Source organism: Hippopotamus amphibius, chromosome 5 (assembly GCF_030028045.1).
Source record: "Hippopotamus amphibius kiboko isolate mHipAmp2 chromosome 5, mHipAmp2.hap2, whole genome shotgun sequence".
In the NCBI taxonomy this organism is placed as follows: Eukaryota; Metazoa; Chordata; class Mammalia; order Artiodactyla; family Hippopotamidae; genus Hippopotamus; species Hippopotamus amphibius.
Genome location: NC_080190.1, coordinates 144206139 through 144227107, shown reverse-complemented (window position 1 = coordinate 144227107; position 20969 = coordinate 144206139). Strand labels below are relative to the sequence as shown.

At 37.0% G+C, this 20969-nt stretch overlaps 1 pseudogene; it reads right to left on the bottom strand.

Moving 5' to 3' along the window:
• Nucleotides 1–7789: 7789 nt before the first annotated feature.
• On the bottom strand, nt 7790–13620 carry LOC130854303 (catenin alpha-1-like; annotated as a pseudogene).
• Between the last annotated feature and the right edge of the window lie 7349 nt (nt 13621–20969).

Sequence of the window (20969 nt, the reverse complement as noted above, 5' to 3'; positions counted from 1 at the left end):
AAATAAATGATCCAGGGTCAGGATCAACTGAACTTTATTTCTATCAGGATTCCACTATTCCCCGTGTCACCCATTGCTATTATGTATTTTTAACATAGCTCAAACTAAACTTAGATCTTACTGCCTGCAATAGTGATGGCCATACATAGCTAGACACATTAAATGCATATAATAGCAGCCAACATATTTCAAGATGGAAGTAATATGACAATTTTATTTTTGAGATCTCTTGCTTAAAAGGAAAGTAATGATGATTCTTGGATTCTAATTTTGTGCTCTTTAGTAAACTCATGGGTTTCTTTAGCAATGATCAGTTATCTTCAGAATTAACTCTCTCATATATACCTTCTGCTGGGCTAAGACCTGTGTCTAGGATTTTGGATTATCACCAAAGAATAAGTGTGTGGCCTTGTGTGGGGGGACTGTGCAGCCAGCAGAACAAGCAGAAGGCAGGGTTTCTAGTCTCAAAGATTTGTTTATTAAATTATCTTTATTTTTATTTGATGTTATTTTATTGTGGTAAGAATACATAACATGAGGTCTACCTTTGTAACAAATTTTTAAGTGTACAGTACAGCATTGTTGATTATAGGGACAGGCTTGTCTAGCAAATTTCTAGAACTTATATGTCTTGCATAATTGAGACTTTATGCCTTTTGATTAGAAACTCCGCATTTCCCCTTCCTTCCAGTCCCTGGCAACTACCATTCTAGTCTCATTCTATCAGTTAGGCTATTTTAGTTTCCATGTAAAAGTAAAATCATGCAGTATTTGTCCTTCCATGACTGGCTTATTTTATTTAGCAGAATGTCTTCACAGTTTGGCCATGTTGTCACATACATAACCACACGTAAGACTGGTTTTAGTGAAAAGGGGGGGAAAGGAGTGTATATTGAGTTACATTGCAAGTGGCTATAAAGCACAGACAAAATAGCTCAGAGACCAAACAGGAAATCAGAGGACAAGCTAGGCATCAATAGTAGCTAGTCATTCCCTGAATTCCCTAAAGTTTGAGTTTCAATTATTTGGATGAATGATGAGGACCCATTCCTTAAATGAAAGTCCTGGGTTGCAAGCTTCTAAAAAGATAAGACAAATACTTACAAACTAATGTTTGAATAATATTAACATCTGCGAATTAAAGAAATAGTTCTAATACTTTATCTACCTAAATCCAGGCAGCCAGACATTGGTGTTCTATACATTCATTTTGAGAGGGTGGGAATATTTCCTCTACATTGTCTGTGCCATGCCATTCCAGCCCTGGCATCTAATGGCATGCTAGGCCCATCCTCTTATCCATCTAAATTCTGTCTGTCCTTTATGGTTTAGCTGAATATGTCTTTTCTCCATGAAGATTTTCTTGACTTCTCTTGTTAACATCTCATTGCTCTGTATCATTAGTTCATTCAAAAATATTGAGTGTCAGTTACTGTGTCAAGGCTCTATTCTTGGGCCAGGGTTATAGCAAACCAAGACCCCTTTCTCAAGGAACTTACATGAACTTACTTAACTAAGAAAATAATCTCTTTCTTGGTGGATAGATAGACAGACAGACAGAGAGGGAGAGAGGAAGAGAGAGAGACACACACACAGAAATATAAAAGGATGGATGGATGGGAGGACAGATGAATGGAAAGATGGATAGATAAGAGATATATTTGATGAATTCTATAAGGAAAAATAATGGGAGATAAATGAATAATAACAATAAGAGACAAATAAAATGATAGGAGAATGATCAGCATGTGTGTGGTGGTGGGCTGATAGCCAGGATGTTATTATTGTTAGTGTGTATTGTCATAACTGTCAGCTCCTTAAAGAGAAGCACTCTATTCTCCTTCTCTTATCCTCTCATCAGTGTCCAAGCACAGGGCTGGATTTGGGTAATAGGCTTAACAGATATTTGTTTATTGACATAGTTTTTCACTTTTAATCCAGATATTTTTGCATCACAGAGGCTCAGCTTTAGTTTCCATTAAAATATGAAATTGGTCTAAATAGGCTGGCTCAGAGGTTTGTTTGGTTTCATATTTATATTCAGAGCAATATGCTCTAAATAAATCCAAAGGGATTCAGTAACAATTTTGGCAATAGTTTCTCCTTCATGCTTCTATTTTTTCTTTCTTGGTTTTTTCCCTGATGTCCTTGCATTACTGGGAGATTTCCTAGTGCAATTAGTGTGGCTCTGCCCAGTGACCTTTCATCCTTGCCCTGAACAGATGAAAAAGCTGAACCAGAAAGGAAAGGAGGATCACAGCAGAGGTTACTGAAGAGCACTCTTTGGTGCTGGGAGGAGTGGGAGTGTTTGGGTTATATTCTCTCATCCATTTATGCCTCACCCCCTTTATTTTTTTATTTTTATTTTATAAATTTATTTCTTTAATTATTGGCTGTTTTGGGTCTTTGTTGACCACTTCTAGTGGCTTCTCTTGTTGTGGAGGACAGGCCCTAGATGCGTGGGCTTCAGTAGTTGCAGCTCGCAGGCTCAGTAGTTGTGGCGCATGGGCTTAGTTGTTCTGCAGCATGTGGGATCTTCCCGGAACAGGGATCGAACCCATGTCCCCTGCATTGGCAGGCAGATTCTTAACCACTGCGCCACCGGGGAAATCCTGCCTCACCTCCTTTAGTTCTCACTAAACCTGTTGCAGAGGACACAGACTATTAAAAAGAAAAACTTTTGCCCAGGGAGTTATCAGGGGCAGTGCCAGGAAGAAAAAAAAACAGAGTGAGAGAGAAGGGAGGAGGGACAGGAAAAAATCAATCTCAGGGGGTCAAAAATTAACCAGGCCAAAAGTTTTGCCCAGCTCTTCTATCAAACAAGGCATCCCCAGATAAAATTTCTTAAACCCAGTGAACTTTCAAATGGCATTAGAAGGAATTCCATTTGGGGTTTGGGGAGAATTTATAGTATTCTTGGAAAGGGTTTTTAAACATCACTAGTCTGCAAAGAAACAAAAACAACCATCTGATTTGCTCTGTACTGTTTGCATTTTCCCTCCTATTTATTAATGTAGTCTTACTTTATAAAAACAAATGAAAACTGCACTAATTGGGCCTCTGTGAATACAGACCTTCTGCCTGTGCTATCTAATTTCAACCTCACCATGATCCCTGAGAGGGAGACGTGGTTACTTCTCTGTCACAAAGGAAGAAACCCAAGTTTGAAGCAATTAAGAGCCTCCCCCAAAGCACACAGCAGCTAAGTGTCAGAACAGGGATTTGAACCCAGGTCTTTAGGACCACAGTCAGAGTCCATTAATTTTTTATCTCCTTTAACAAGCATCAAATTATTCAGGTGATAAATTGTAAGTATAGTATAGTACTGATGGCTGAAAATAGTTATCATTCTCCCCATATCACTCATACGAACAGACAGACACACACACATCAGATATAGAGGGACATAAATAGAGTAACAGGTCATGTTACCTTTCGTCCTTGCCTAGCAACATACAGGTCTTTTGCCTAATTTTTTTTTACTGCTCTGATTGCTCTTAGACCGTAGGCAAGTAAGTAGGCTGACTTTTATAGCCGTGATTATTTATAGTTATGTTTTATTTGGTTTGCCATGTAGGAACTTATCCTGAAGATCTCCAACTCCCTTAAGGTGTCAAATAACCCTACCATGGGATAGGAAGGTACTCTTTATGAAAATCAGGTAAGACTGTGAAGAAAGGGAAGGGAGAAAAGTTTCGACTAAGTAGACTTCAGAAGTAAAGATGCAAAGTGAAAAATGAAATTTGCTTTTGGTACTTGGATACTGAAACCCTAATTTGGAGCCTGTCTTTCAAGATACAAATTATGAAAGTAAGGTGAAAATATTGTGGTGGTGTTCAACTGGCTTCTATAGAGTTGAAAGTCATTGTGACTTGGGCAAAATCCTTGTGTTATAGTTTCCTTATCTACAAAATAAAGGGGTTTATTTTAAGTCATTCAATGCCAGAATTTTATGGTCTTTTAAAATTTCCCTTGTGTAATTTTATGTGTTTTTGAGCCTCCAAAGTGACTCAAGTAATATTCTAAATATTATTTTAGAATATTCTGTTTTTATTTAATAACTGTTGGAATCTTAAACTAATTGTACAAGGAGCCTTAACCTGTATTTTGTGTTCATAATTCACCTAAAGTTGCATGGATATAATTATCCTCACTGCCATGGCTATTTGTAGATCCATTTGGGGTTCATAAGCATGAAGTTTGGAGGTTCAGGACAATAGTATTGGCTCTGTTGCTAAGGAGATATTGGCAACATTATTCAGTCCATCTACATAGAAAAGCCTCCCTTAGGACCTTTACTTAGTAAAATTGACAGAGCAACCTGTCAGGAGGCTGACAGCCAGGAGTAGCAGGCATACAGTAAGTGCAAGGAGCCAACATTCTGCTTTTGGTGAATAAATGCAACAGCCTCAGCCAAAGACTGTTGGAACAGCTGTCATGCTGAGGTCATAGCACAAGGTTACAGGACATGGCATCCAGGAGGCTTTACAAGGACAGATAGGTAACACTTTTCTGACTAAAGATCAGAAAGAAAGATTTTTTTCAGCTGAGTGGAGGACAGAGGCATAAGGAAATATTTATAACAATTTCTGGTGTAATCTGGAAATGTTCTCTGGAAGTCACTGAAACTTTGTAGTGAAACCACAGTAATTCTCTGGTCTCAGTTCTTAGTGGGGACTTTGGGTATGCATGAGAAACAGATATTTTTACCAAATTGAGCTCCAGATAAGTAACAGTAATTCAGCAGATGGCAGTGCATTTCTGAATTCTCAAGTATTACTGAACATGGCACCCTTATATTTGTATATTGTATTCCACTGGTATTAGAGATGCATGCTCTTTCTTTCCATAGTGTATAGCAATCTGGTAAGATGTATATCTATACTTTTCCTCTTTTTAATACAGGATTCATCAAAATAATGTATATATTTCTTTAAATTCTGCTGTTTAGAAATGTGTTTATCCTGTGGTTTTTATGATCTTTCCCTTTAGGAGTTAACTTGAATAATTTTAATGTTAAAAGCTTTTTTTTCTGTTTTATTTTTTTTTAAAAATTGATTAACATTCTTTCTCCCTTCTAACTAACTCCATAACTGGGAAAGATACAAATAGTGTATGTGTGGGATTTGAGGGACATTGCCACTTTGCTTATAGTAGGTCTTAGAGTGTCATATGGCAGTCATACTTAAAATGAATTAACTTTAATAAATATTTTAGAGAGAATTTTGGTAAATTTGGGTTTGTCGTCTTTTGGGAAATCTTGATAGTTATCAACCAAGGCTGGGGATTACTGTTCTGAAATTGTAATTTTGCTTAGCAGTGATCTCAGGAAAGGTTTGTAGTGTTTGTAGCTGCCCCAGAGTCATTCTTTTTAAATGAAGCATTGGCCAGAATTGAGAGATGTGGCTGTAGAGAAACCCCCCACGGGCTGGTAATACTTGGAGGAAAATCGGGAGGCATGGGTCCATCCACTGGGAACTTAGACTGCCCACAGGTGGAAGGACAGGGAGGGAGTGAGGTTGGGGGTATGATGAGATGGGGACACCAAGCCCCCTCACTGCTAACCAAAGATAAGGGAGAGAAATGATAGAAATTGTTTCCTTATGTGAAGTGAAATTCCTTTATGGGAACAGGTGCAGGAGACCTGAAAAAAAAAAAATCACACTATTCAGGGTATGGCAAGATATAATCACAGGGTGCCTGGGCCCTAAAAGTTCAGGGCTCTCCCTAGCTTCTTAGGAGGAGTTTATCCCACTCTACACAAGGGGGACCAGTGGAAGCAGGAGAAGCCACAGTACGTGGGAGGCCAATCTGAGGAGCTATTCCCATGACTCATTCCTGGCTCCTGCACTTGGCTGCCTTCCTGAGAGGTGGGAGCCTGGAAGTAGCAAATTTGGGGGAGGGTACAGGAGAAATGGCAAAACTAGTACACAGAAATAAGAATGTGGTGCTGTTGTGGGTAGCAGTGGATTCTCTGGATGGCAGCAGGACAGGAAGCCAGACGTGTCCCCATAACCACCTAGCCACCAAGAGAAGAGAGGCAACTGAGTGACACCCCAAAGGGAAGAATTAGAAGGGGCTGTTGTTCCAGTGACTCAGCTCTTTTGTCTCTACCTTTTGTTCTGTGTAACTGTGTCTAGGCCTGGAGAAAAGCTTTTTTGAGTAAAACAGAATTTTAGAAAAATAAATGAAGAATTAATGGAGAATGAGAAGAATGAGTAAAGAACTTATACTGAATATCAGAGACTTCTGTGTCCATATACTTGTTTGATTAGATTGTGCCTTGTTTTGTATGTTTGCCAGCAACTCATTTTAAGCAAAATGAAAATAAAAGATAACATGTCTTCTTTTCATACCACTCCATGGTTCAAAAACATGTGAATGTTTTACATCATCTATTAAAAAGAAAAAAAAATTGGTATAAACAAGTTTTGTTTTTCCAATTTTATAGACTAAGAAACCAAGCTCAGGATGATGGTTAAGTTACTGTTCAAAGTTACATAGTCTATAAGTGAATCAGGATTTGCTTTCAGTTCTTCTTTGTTTTTATTTTATTATATTTCTTTTTGGTTTGGATAGTTTATACGTTCATATGGTTAAAAAATGCAACTGTGACAGCATTAAGAAGTTCCTGTGCAATCCCTGTACATGTCCACTCTAGTCACCTCTTTTTTTATAAACAAAAGATACAATACTAAATACCCTATTTTATGACTTTTTTTTTTTTTAAGCAGTTAGTAATATATCCTGATGCTCTTGTGCATACATAGAGAGCTTCCTCCTTGCTTTTTATAGCTGTATAGTACTCTCTTGGGTGGGTGTTTCCCAGTATATAAGTTTGTATTTGATAACATTTGGGGTTTTTTTCTATTACAAACAAAGTTTTAGGGAATAGTTGAACATACATCATTTCATACATAACGCTTCTGTAGGATAATTCCCCAAAGGAAAATCTTGGGTCAAAGGATAAATGTAATGTAATTAAATAAAAATTGCTAGATTTGTCTTCATAGTAGTTGTATACTATTTTTTTACTTTCACCTGTAATGTGACTGTCAGTTTTTGCATAAACTTGCCCATAAATTGGTATTGTCTAACTTTTGAATTTATGCCCTTGTGATTGTTTAGACTGATTGCTTGATGTAGTCTTTTTTTTTTTAGCCTGAAAAAAGCAACTTTATTAATGTCCTGCAGCAGACTGCATTAGTAATTGTAACCATGCATTAAAATTCTCATTTCATGTCATAAAGAGAGTAATCAGTTTTCTTCATGATATATTATGTTTTACTCAATTTCATGTGGTTTGTCCCTCTAAAGACCTTTCTGGGAATGTTCCTTTCCCAGGGCCTCCTAAGATGCCTAGATTGCTTACTCTGGGTCATCTTTGGTCATTTAATAACAGCCAAATTGCCAGAATCAGTGGAAGCCCCCTCCCTGAACAAGGGTGGAGTCAGACCCCCTTCTCTCAAACCCTACCACTGCCACCACTAGGAGGACAGGCATCCCAACTTGGTCAACAGTGTTATTAACAAGTTAATGTGGGATTCTTTTTGGTTATGGAATTTTTACTTTTATTTAAGGTTATAAAAAAATATATCTGGAGATATGCTCCTGAATTCTAGAAGTATTTTTGACCAACTTAAACACAAATATATCTCTGCAAAATTCACCAGCTTGGCCAGGTCTGATATCCGCCTATTTCCCTATGGAATCTAACATCAGTGTTCTATTTAGCAAATACACATGAGTGAAGAGCAGTGACAGATCTGTAAGAGGGCCAGGGGCAGCCTTAGATGCTGTCCATGGCTTTGAACTCGCTGAGGGCCTGCACGGGGTTCACATGCTTCTTCTGAGATGCCCTTTTAATCTTGGTCTGCGTCTCATCCTGTTTCTCTCTCTTCACCAAGGGTTTTTTCTCAGGTGCCTTCATCTTCCACGACACAGCGGGGAGGTTGAGGGAAGCCATCCCCCGAGACTTCTGGTATTTGGTGGAGGCCACGTAGGACGCCTTCACTGTCTGCACCACAGCATTCATTAAGTTCTTGGCGGCTTGGATCAGGGACATGGCGCTGTCCACCCTGGAGACAACCAGCTCCCCACCGAGGTTCTCCACCTCAGCTTTGACTTTGCTGCAGATGTTGAGCTGGTGGCAGTAGAGGGTGATGCGCTGCAGGTAGGCCAGCAGGTCCTGCTTACAGGCTGAGTCAGGGCAGTGCTCTGTGATGGTACGGCCAAGCTTATCCATCTGGGATCCCGCCTCAGCAATTTTCTTGGCGGCACTGATCACACCTGATGTGTTTTTGAGTGGTCCTTCACCTCGGGTGAAGTCTGTCTCCATCATGATCATGCACATCTGCTTGGCCAGCACGATGATGTCATTACCACTGTCGTCTCACTTGGACACTTCGGCATCCAGCTTGCTCTTTTATTCCTGGAAGCTGGTCATCTGTTCTACAGTCTTTGCTTTTTTGCTCCTGGGGAAGCTGAGCCATGATTGCCTGGGCACTCTGACCAGCTATCAGCTGATCGTCTTCTGTCTGGACGCTTGTCCTGCTTCTGACATCAAAGTCTTCCGTCTTGAAGTCTGAGTCATCCAGCTCCTCAGGGGTCCTTATCAACACTGCTTTCCTGATGTCCCAGATGCCATTGTACACCAGGTGTGAAGCATCGATAAACTCGTTCTCATCCATGGGCTGGACGGGGTCTGAGCATTTTTCTTTTTCTTTTTTTGGAAATTTCTTCTTTTTTATTTTATTTTTTTATTGAAGTATAGCTGATTTATAATATTGCATTAGCTTTGGGTATATAACATAGTGATTCAAAATTTTTATAGTTTATACTCCATTTAAAGTTATTATAAAATATTGGCTATATTTCCTGTGCTGTACAATATGTCCTTGTAGCGTGTTTATTTTATACATAGTACTTTCTACCTCTTAATTCGCCACTCTTAGTTTGGATTTGACATTATGATAACATGCAATATTTGTCCTCTATCTGACTTATTTCGCTAAGCATAATACCTTCCAGGTCCATCCATGTTGCTGCAAATGGCAAAATGTTCTTTTTTTTTTTTTTATGGCTAAGTAGTATTCCATTGTGTGTGTGTGTGTGTGTGTGTTTATCTCTTTATCTACTGATGAACACTTAGTTGCTTCCATATCTTGGCTATTGTAAATAATGCTGCTATGAACATTGGTGTGCATGTATGTTTTTGAATTAGTTTTCATTTTTTTCTGATATATACCCAGAAATGAAATTTCTGGATCAGATGGTAGTTCTGTTTTTAGTTTATAGAGGAACTTCCATACTGTTTTCCACAGTGGTTGCACCAATTAACATTCCTCACCAACAGTGGAAGTGTATTGGGTTGGCCAAAAAGTTCCTTTGGTTTTGAAATAAAAATAAAAGACACATTTTTGATGTTCACCAAGAACTTTATTGAGCAGCGTATTCACCCTTTTGTTCACTACCTTCTGCAATTTTTCAGACAACTTCATAATTCCATCTTCCCATAACTTTTTACCTTTTTGAGCAAAGAACTGTTCCAGGTGCCTTTTACAGTCTTCCAGGGAATTGAATTTTTTTCTGTTAAGAGAATTTTGTAGAGACCAAAGTCAATGGAAATCCTAAGGTGCAGTGTCCGGTGAATATGGTGGATGAATCAGAACTTCCCAGCCAAGCTGTAACTGTTTTTTGCCTAATCATCAAAAAACATGGGGTCTTACATTATCCTGATGGAATATTATGCGTTTTCTGTTGACTAATTCCAGATGCTTTTCGTTGAGTGCCACTTTCACTTGGTTTAATTGGGAGCAGTACTTGTTGAAATTAATTGTTTGGTTTTCTGGAAAGAGCTCATAATAGAGGACTGCCTTTCAATCCCACCACATATACAGCATCACCTTCTTTGGATAAAGACTAGTCTTTGGTGTGGTTGGTGGTGGTTCATTTCACTTTCCCCACAGTCTCTTCCATTCCACATTATTGTACAGTATCCACTTTTCATTGCCCATCACAATTTGTTTTAAAAATGGAATGTTTTCGTTACATTTCAGTAGAGAATCACATGCAGAAATGTGGTCAAGAAGGTTTTTTTCCCTTAACTTATGTGGAACCCAAACATCAAAGTGATCCACATAACCAAGTTGGGGCAAATGATTTTCAGCTCTTGATTTGGATATTTTTACTGTGTTGGCTATCTCCAGTGTGGTATAACATTGATTGTTCTCAATTATTGTTTCAGTTTGATTACTGTCAACTTCAACTGGGCTACCTGACCGTGGAGCATTGTCCAGCGAGAAATCTCCAGCATGAAACTTTACAAACCACTTTTGACATGTTCAGTCAGCCACAGCACCTTCTCCATTCATTGCACAAACCTTTTTTTTTTTTTGCATTTTCAGTTGCGTTTTTACCTTTCTTGAAATAATAAAGTATAATATGCCTGAAGTATTGCTTTCTTTCTTCCATCTTCAATATTAAAATGGGTATACAGAAGTTCACCAATTTTGATAAGTTATTTTAAAAATGCATGCTGATATGACAGCTGTCACATACAGTCTAACAAAGTTGTTTTAAACAAAGTTAAGGACAACTAAGTGCTACTAGAGTCATCTTATGGAAAAACCAAACGAACCTTTTGGCCAACCCAATACAAGTGTTCCCATTTGTTCACATCCTCATCAGCATCTTTTTGGTGATAGCCATTCTGACAGGTGTAAGGTGATATTGTTGTTTTGATTTTGCATTTCTCTGATGATTAGAGATGTAGAACATCATTTCATGTGCCTGTTGGCCATCCGTGTATCTTCTTTGGAAATATGTCTATTCAGGTCTTCTGCTCATTTTTAATTGGATTTTTTTTGACATTGAGTTGTATGAGCTGTTTATATAGTTTGGATATTAACCCCTTATTGGTCATATCATTTGAAAATATTTTTCTCTCATTCAGTAGGTTGTCTTATCTTTTTGTTGATGGTTTTCTTTGTTGTGCAAAAGTTTTTAAGTTTAGTTAGGTCCCATTTGTTTGTTTTTGCACCTGAGGAGACAGATCCAAAAAAATATTGCTACAATTTATGTCAAAGAGTGTTCTGCATATGTTTTCCTCTAGGAGTTTTATGGTTAATGGTCTTTAGTCCATTTTGAGTTTGTTTATGGTGTGAGAAACTTTTTTTTCCCCATTGTATATTCTTGCCTCCTTTGTCATAGATTGTTAATTAATTAATAATTAATCACACACAAAAGTGTGTGTTATATGTAGGCTCTCTATTCTGTTTCATTGTTCTATGTGTCTGGTTTGCAGCCGAACCATACTGTTTTGATTAATGTAGCTTTGTAGTATAGTCTGAGGTCTGGGCATGTGAAACCTCCAGCTCTGTTCTTCTTTCTCAAGATTCCTTTGCCATTTGTCTTTTATGCCATGAATTGCAAATAATTTTTTCTCTGTCATTTGTTTTTTGATTTTGCTCCTTATTTCTTTTTAATTTAGTAGTCAGACTTCATATTTTTTGGTAGTAAAATGATTAATTTTTAAATCTTTTTAAATGATTCTAGGCTTTAAATTAGAAAGGCCTTCTTTAACCTAAGGATATGTTTTCTTCTAATAATTTATATTTTCTTCTAATAATTTATTTTTAATGTAAACTTAAATTTACATGGAGTTTATCTTGGTGTATAGTATGAATTGTAAAGCCAACTTTATCTTTTTCCAGATGGACACCCAGTTCTTTGCCCACTGATTTGAGGTGTCACCTTGTTCATATACTAAATTTGTGTAACTATTTGAGAATATTTTTTGAAACCAGGTTTTTTAAATGCCAAATTCAATTGTTTCCCTTTCATCATGCTTCTCCAGGTAAAATAACCTTTTAGTTATTCATCAGCAGCTTTTTATGCCACATTTGAATGAAAGAATTGAGAAGGAGATGTGATTATTCCCCATATAAGGAAATAATTTAAGGAAATCCATGTATAAGCCCAGAAGAAAAATAATTCTCTAGATATTATTGCTCGAAAATCCCCAAGCAACGGGGTTTTTTCTTTTTATTTCTAAAGATGTTGCCAAGTCATTTCACACCACACAGGAGGTCTTCTCCTACAAGTGGTCAAAGGGGGAAAAACCCACAATACTATGGGGAAAAATGGAACAAAAAACATATATACCTCTTCAAGCATAAATCTCCCACTGCTAGTCACTGCCCGCTTTAATGGGAAACTACAAAGTTTATACCATGAAAGAGAAAAGTAATTCACTTAAAAAAATCTTATCAAGCCAAATAAAGGGGTTATATTGCATTCATATGTGTATAGTTAGACTTATTTTCTGGCAGCAATACTTCTTAGAGTAAATCTTGCTTATTTGTGCAAAGAGAGTTTAGGATGGTTTATTGGCAAGTACAAAGATATTGTTTCAATAACTCTACTGGCATAACAAGATATAAAAATAAGACCAAAGCCAATATGTATAAATTCAACGTGTCCAGGTTAGCATGTTTCACATCAGCACTGGTGGAGGTCTAAATCTTGCATCCTCATTTTCCCACAAGCTTAACAGAAAAGGCAGTACAAAATCTTCTTAAATACTTTTATGGGTTCTTCCTTCTCCTAGACTGATCTATTTGTAGCAAATCTCGTTGAGAAGGTTATCTTCATTTGCTAATTTCAATTCCTTGCTTTCCAGGCTTTCTTAAACCAACTGTGTTTCCAGATCAGCACCCCACATTCCCACTATTCTGAAACTGCTCTTTTCAAGAGCATCTGTCACCTTAATGTTGCTTAAACCACTAGTCAATTCTTAGTCCTTATATTACTTGGTCTAAAAGCTACATTTGTCATTGATCACCCTCCTCCTTGAAACATACTGTATTTGGTTTCTAGGACACATACTTACCTGTTTTTCTTCCTACTTCACTGGCTACTTCTTCTCTTCACTCTTTTGCTGATTCCTCCTCATGTTCGTAATATCTTGACACTAGGGTCCTTCAGACTCCAATTGTTAGGCCTTTTCTCTTTCCTATCTACCTCACTCTCTTTGTGATTGCCTCAACGTTCACAGCTTCCAGTACCACCTAACTCTCCCTGATGATATCCAGATTTATATTTCCATATGGATCATTCCCCTGGTTCTAGAGTCGTATATCCAGCTGCCTACTAGTTGTCTCTTCAATAAGTATCTCAAATTTAACACATCTGAAACTAAGCTCCTATTCGCTATCTTTCCTGTCCGTAGTCTTCTCCATCTCAGTTAACAAAACTTAACTTTCCATTTGCTTAGGTCAAAACCTTGAGACATCTCTCACACCCAACATTCAAGCCACCAGGAAATCCTTTTGGCCTCAGCTTCAAAATATTTTACCTGACCACTTCTTATGTCCATAGCCACTGCCCTCATTGAAGCCACCGTCATCTGGGTCATTCAGAGAGCCTCTCCACTGGGCTCTAGGCTTTTGTCCTTGCCCTTCCACAGAGTAGCTATCCCTTTAAGATATAAGATAGATCACATTCCTCTGTTTAAAAATTCACAATGGCTTCCCATCTCAGAATAAAAATCAATATTGTTACACTGGCCATCAAGGCCCTTCATAATCCTTTACATCCACCCTTCCACTCTGACCTCATCGTCTAATACTGTACTTCTCCGGACTCACTGACCTTCCCACTGCTCCTTGATTCGTAAGCTCACTGTATTAGTTTTCTATTGCTACTGTAACAGATTACTGCAAACTTAGTGGTTTAAAGTAACACAAATTTATTATTTTACAGTTTTGTAGGTCGCAAGTCAGACACAGGTCTCATTGGGCTAAAGTCAAGATGTTAGGAGGTCTGTATTCTCTTTTGGAAGCTGTAGAGGCAAATCCCTTTCCTTACCTTTTCTAGATTCTTGAGGTCACCCACATTCATTGGCTTGTGGTACTTTTTCTCCATCTTCAAAGCAAAAAAGATTGCATCTCTGATCCTTCTTCCATAGTCAAAGATCCTATGACCCTAGCTGGGAAAGGTGCTTCGATTTTAAGGACCCTATGTGATTAGATTAGGTCCACTTGGATAATCTCTTCAACTCAAGGTTGGTAACTTTATTAAATATCTGCAAGTCCCTTTCCAGGGATTAGGATATGGATATCTTTGGGGGAGAGGCATTATTTTGCCTAACAAACTCATCTCCTTAAATACTTGCTTGTATATCACCTTTTTAGTGAGGTCTTTCCTGACTATCCTATTTAAATCCACCACCACCACAGTATTCCCTCTCTTACCTTCCTATTTATTTTGTAATAATACTAATCCCCGTATAATATACAGTGTGGTATGTATTAATAATTTAGATCTCCCCTCATCACAATATAAGCTGTGTGGTATCATGAAAGTTGATCTGTTTGTTTCATGCTCTACGCGCATCATCTAGAGCAGTGCCTATCATACAGTATACCCTCAATAGTTATTTGTTAAAGGAATGGAGGAAAGAAAGAGTGGGGATTCAAACACAAGGATCCCACCTGTTTCTAAGGTAGACTTTGCAAATCAAGGGATGAAATATATTTTGAGCTGGTATCCTCATGGATTCATCATAGAATTTAAAACTTACTTTTTTTCTGATGGACTTCACTCACTATGTACTAAGTAATTGAATTTACTGGATTTTAACATGTGTATAGTGACATCTCAGCCCTTAGAATAGTGCCTTATTCAGAACAGGTAATAGATAACACTCCTCATGTGATCTAATTTGATCTATAGTTTATTGATTTCGTAACTGTAAAGTTGAGGATGATTCTCTCTATTCCTAGTTTTCTGAGAGTTTTTACCATGAATGGGTGTCACATTTTGTCAGATGCTTTTTTTTTTTTGTATCAGTTGATGTGATCAGGTGATTTTTCTTACTTAGCCTGTTAATATGGTGGATTACATTGATTGATTTTCAAATACTGAACCAGTCTTGTATTGTTGAAATAAACTCCACTTATTCATAGAGTGTAATTCTTCTTATATGTTCCTGGATTTTATTTTCTAGTATTTTGTTAAGATTTTTTTGCTTGTATATTCATAAGGGATATTTGTCTGTAGTTTTCATTTTTGTACTGTTTTTGTCTTGTTTCAGCATCAGGGTCATAGGGGTTCCATGGAATGAGTTGAGAAGAGTCCCTTCCTCTTCTGTTTTCTAGAAGAGATTGTGGAGAAGTTCTAGCCAGGGAAATAAGGCAAGAAAGGGAAATAAAAGACATATAAATTAGAAAGAAAGACAGGAACTGTCCCTATTTGCAGATGACATGCTGGTCTATATAAAAAAAAAAATCTAAGGAATCTACCAAAAACTTCTAGAGCTAATAAGTGAGTTCAGGAAGTTAGCAGGATATAAAATAAATATTCAAAAATCAGTTATGTTTCTATATGCCAACAATGAAAATGTAGAAACTAAAATTAAATAAAAATACCATTTATGTTCACTCAAAAAATTAAATAGGTGTAAATTTAATTAAACATGCAGTACTTGTATGCTGAAAACTATAAAACATTGATGAAAGAAATCAAAGATCTAAAATAGACAAACCATGTCCATGGATTGAAAGACTCAATACAGTAAAGCATTGTAAACATGTCAGTTCTCCCCAGACTAACATATAAATCTTATAAGTATCTCAGCAAGGTTTTTTTATAGACATAGAGAAAGTTATTCTAAAATTATATGGAAAAGCAAAGGAACTGGAATAGCTTAAACAGCTTTTAAAAAGAATAAATTGGTAGGAATCAGGAACCACCTGAGTTCAAGAATGGTGATATACTACAGAAAGCAAGACTGTGGTGATACTGGTAAAAGGAGAGGCACAGAGGTCAACTGGATAGAATTAAGAACTTAGAAATAAACCCAGACAAATATAGCCAGTTGATATTTTTCTAAATGTGCAAAAGCAATTCAGTGAAAAATGAATAATTTTTCAGTAAATGGTGCTGGAGCAGTTGGATATCCACAAACAAAAAAAATGTTTCAACTTAAACCTCACGTTATACAAAAATTAACTTAGAATGAGTGGTTAGTACATTTAAATGTAAAATGTAAAACCATAAACATTTTGAAGATAACATAGGAGAAAATCTTCAGTACCTAGGGCTTGGTGAAGATTTCTTAAAGAAGACACCAAAAATATTCATAAAAATGATAAATTAGACTTCATCAAAATTAGAACTTTTGCTCTCTGAAGACCTTATTAAGAAAATTAAAAAGACCCACTACAGACTGGGAGAAAATATTTGCAAACCGTGTATCTGACAGAAGACTCATATGTAGAATACATAAAGAACTTTCAAAAATCAATATAAAAAGCAACAAATTAATTAAAAATGGGCAAAGACATGAAAAGAAATTTCACTGATGAGAGTATATTATGACAAATAAGTACATGAAAAGGTGTTTAATATCACTAGCCATTAGGGAAATACAAATTTAGATAATGATGAGATATTACTCTGCACCTCTTAGAACAGCTGAAATAAGGAATAGTGACAATACTAAATCAGCATTTGGCAAGGATGTGGAGAAAGTGGATCTCTCATATATTGCTGGTGGGAATATAAAATGGTATAGACACTTGACAACAGCAGTTTCTTAAAAAAAAAAAACTAAACATACATTTTCCATACAGTTCAGCAGTCATATTCCTGGGCATTTATTACAAATTCATTGGAAATTTATCTCTACACAAAAACCTGTACACAGTTGTTCATAGGAGCTTTATTTGTAATAGATCCTAACTAGAAACAACCAAACTGTCCCTTGATAGGTAATGGTTAAACAAACTGTGGTACATCCATACTGTGGAATGTTACTCAGTAACAGTAAGGAACGCACACACACAGCAACTTGGATGGATCTCAAGGACATTACAGTGAATGAAAAAAGCCAGTTTCAAGAGATGCATACTACATAATTCCCTTTATATAACATTCTTGAGACGACAGAGTTATGGAGATGGAAAAACATATGAGTGGCTTCTAGGGGTGAGGGATGTATTGAGGAGAGAATATGAGTACAGTTCCAAAGGAATAGAATGAGGGAGATGTTTGTGGTGGTGGAATATTTCTATTTCTTGATTGGTGGTGGTTATACGAGTCTATACATGTAATAAAACAGAAAAAGCCCAGCAAAAACTTGCTTTCAGGTAAGTCTAGCTCTGGGATGATGGTGTAAATTGAACCGTAGAGTTTTGTCCCACCTGGAGAAAAGGAATTTGAGCATACCTTGGAGATATTGCAGGTTTGATTCCAGACTACCATGATAAAGTGAATACTGCTGTAAAAAATTGATACTGAACTATATACATGCTCATTGTACTAATGTCCAATTCCTGATTATATTATACTATAATTATGTAAGATATGACTGGTGAGGGATCCGAGTAAAGAGTACCTGGGTCCTCCCTATATTACCTTTACAGTTTCCTCTTTATCTATAATTATTTCAAAATAAAAGTGAAAAAAAAATTTTATTTCAGTGCATCTCATGATAATCTAAAGAAAACACAGATGCTGAATGTGCTTTTTGGGGACTTCCTAGGTGATGCAGTGGTTAAGAACCTGCCTGCCAATGCAGGGGACACGGGTTCAATTACTGCCCCAGGAAGATACCACATGCCACGGAGCGACTTGCCCATGTGCCATAACTATTGAGCCTGCACTCTAGAGCCTGTGAGCCACAACTGTTGAGCCCATGTGCTGCGACTACTGAAGCCTGCGTGCCTAGAGCCCATGCTTCACAACAAGAGAAGCCAGCACAGTGAGGAGCCTGCACACCACAATGAAGAGTAGCCCCCACTCGCCACAACTAGAGAAAGCCCATGTGCAGCAATGAAGACCCAACACAGCCAATAAATAAATAAATAAACTTTTAAAACAAACAAAAAACAAATGTGCTTTTTGGAAAAGTAGTGCCAATTATTTTTAAAATTATCTTTTATTGAGGTGAAATCACATGACATTAAAATTAACCATTTTAAAGCATGCAACTCAGTGGCTTTTAGTACACTCACAATGTTGTGCAATCATCAGCACTATCTGGGTCCAAAACACTTTATCAACCTGAAAGGAGACCTTGTACTCATTAAGCAGTCACTCCCTAATTCCCCTTCCCTTCAATCCCTGGAGAGCCACTCATCTACTTACTGTCTCTACTATGGATTTACTTATTCTGGATATTTCATATGAGTGGAATCATACACTATGTGATCTTTTGTGTCTGGCTTCTTAGCATGATGTTTTCAAGGTTCATCATGTTGTATGTGTCAGTACTTCATTTCTTTTTGTGGCTGAATAATATTCTGTTGTAAGGATGTACCACAGTTTGTTTATCTGTTCATCTGTTGATGGATAATTAGATTGTTTCCACCTTTTGGCTTTTGTGAATAGTGCTGCTGTAGACATGTGGTGACAATTTAATACAAGAAAATAGTTATTTCCAAAGTTCATGGTTTCCTTGTGGAAGGTGTAGAATCCATGCAGGTTATATATCATGGGTTGCAACCAGTAACTCTAAAGCTTTTGTAATTTATTTGGGAAAGATGACTTGTCACTGCTGTTTTCCTAGTCCTTCATTCATCCCAGGTGAATCAGATATTAGAGCAATTAGTGATAACAACACAGGCACTGACTACTTATTTTGGGAGGAACAAATAAGGATGCTTTATGAGGTCAGAGACAAAATGTCATCATAACAGCAATTGTAAATTATTAGATGAGAGTCAACATTGTGCTCATGAGTGATCAAGACATAAATATTTTATTCTTTAAAGGCTTTAAAAACATAAAATTAGGAGATAAAGTACTTTAACAACGACAAAACAATATGAACCATGGAGGTGCTTAATCTCTTGAGTCCAGTTTATTTAATATGTGGTCATCTTTGTGTCCTTAAATGCTTCAGAAATTAAATACATATCACTTTAAAGGCAATAAGGTCATTGTTTCATAATCCTAGAATTAAAGAACTCTCCAGAAATGTTTTTAGGTATATCCAAGTAAGTTTACTCTTTCTTTGTACAGAACAAATCCTGCTCTTTCACAGCCTTTCTTCTTAGCTCTTTCAGTTTTAAGCCATTGGTTCTCAACTACACTGCACATTAGAACAATCTGATACATTTTCTAAAGTACCATTGTCTATATTGCCACCCAGATCAACGGAATCAGAATCTCTAGGGACACGCCCAGGCATCTTATTCATGTAAAATTCTTAAGTGATCCTAAGGTGCTGCCAGGGTAGGGGAGTAATGATTCAGACCAGTGGTTCTCAAACTTGATGAGCATCAGAGTTACCTACAAGGCTTGTTTAAAAATAAGCTGGGTCCCACGCTCATGTTTCTGATTCAGTAGTTCTGGGTAGGATCTGACATTTTGCGTTATGAACAAGATCCCAGATGAGGCTCATGCTGCCAGCCCAGGATCCAATTTTGAAGACAGTGAGTTAATCTTGTCCTTTTCACTCAATGAAGATGAGGACTGGTCAAAGTCCTTCATGTAAATGCCCTGAAAATGATTCTTGTCACTTATTTTAGAGAATTTCCTTTAGCATGTTAAGATAATGTGCCCTATAGTCAGAATGCCTGGTTAAAATGCCGCTTCTATGTAACTTTGGTCAAGTTCTGTATTATTCTAAAGCTTCAGTTTCTTCATCTGTGAAATGGGTATTATATGCTTGTTTCGAGGGTTAGATTTGATAATATAGGTAAAGTGATTGATATACAGTAAATATATTTGTTAACTTTTCTTGATAGCTTTCATTTTGAACTATTATAATTTTCCTTTGGTCTAACCAGCTATCAAATTCTGTGCTGCTTTTTGGTTTAACAAATAAGGAAATGTATGTATAAAAAATCAGGAAGATAATTTGGGAATTCAACTGAGGCTCTCAAAAATCTGACTGAAGGTTTATATATATATGTAATAGTTAAGAGCTTCATCTCTGGAGTCAGAGAATCCTGGGTTTGAATCCTGTCCGAAACTTTGTTTGTTTTCCTCTGAAAAATGATGGTAATAAAGTTGCCTACATATTGGGTTGTTATGATTGTAACAGAACAGATAATGCAAGTACAATGATTAGTACAGTCCTAGACATATCATAAGTACTCAGTAAATGTTAACTATTATTAAACTGTGGGTAATTGATTCCTCACTGCTCCTTTAAATATTAACTGTCCTTTTCCTCTTTTGAACTAATGTGTTTTTATAGCTCTTTGAGGTATGTCAAGAAGGAATGTAATTCCTCCAAGGGGAATGCAACTATTGACAATAAATTTGTTTACTATTTCCTCAACACTTTTCTAAATGCAGGACTGAAAAAGAGTGAAGATTTACTCTTCAAACACTGAATAACTTCACTCTTATTTCAGTTGCCAGAATCAAGAGAAGGACCGTTGAAACTTCTGGTCAATAATTAGTTTCAATTTCAGGCCTTCAGTTGGGCATTTCTGTCCGTGGACAGCCTTATAAATAGGACTGCTGCCAGTTCCCTGCTGTGACTTCCTGGTTGGGATGTAGGAAAGTCCTTCACATGCTCCCTGACAGTGTAAGTGCAGAAACCTCTATTTCAAGAGCTGCTGCTGCTTCTTCTTCTTCTTCTTTTTTAATTTAACTACAGAATGGAAACGATCCCCCAGATACTATGGACATGATGCAGGCTGATCTTGAGGGACTGCAATGTCTATGATGTTTTTTCCATAGATATAGTGACAGGAGGTATCGTTTTATTCATTTTGCAAGAAAGGGTGACTCTGCTGTTGATAGCACTAAGTCTTGTTTCCCAAAGTGTGGTACAACTTCCACTGGAGATATGAAATATTTGATGGGTGGTGCATTGACATATGCTTATTTTAATATTCAGTGTTTATTTTAATTTACATTAGGAAAAAGCACACTTGCTTGTTTTCCCAGATACTCTTGTTTGAGGTAAACCTAAAATACTTTGAGGGAAGGAAACTATTAGGTAA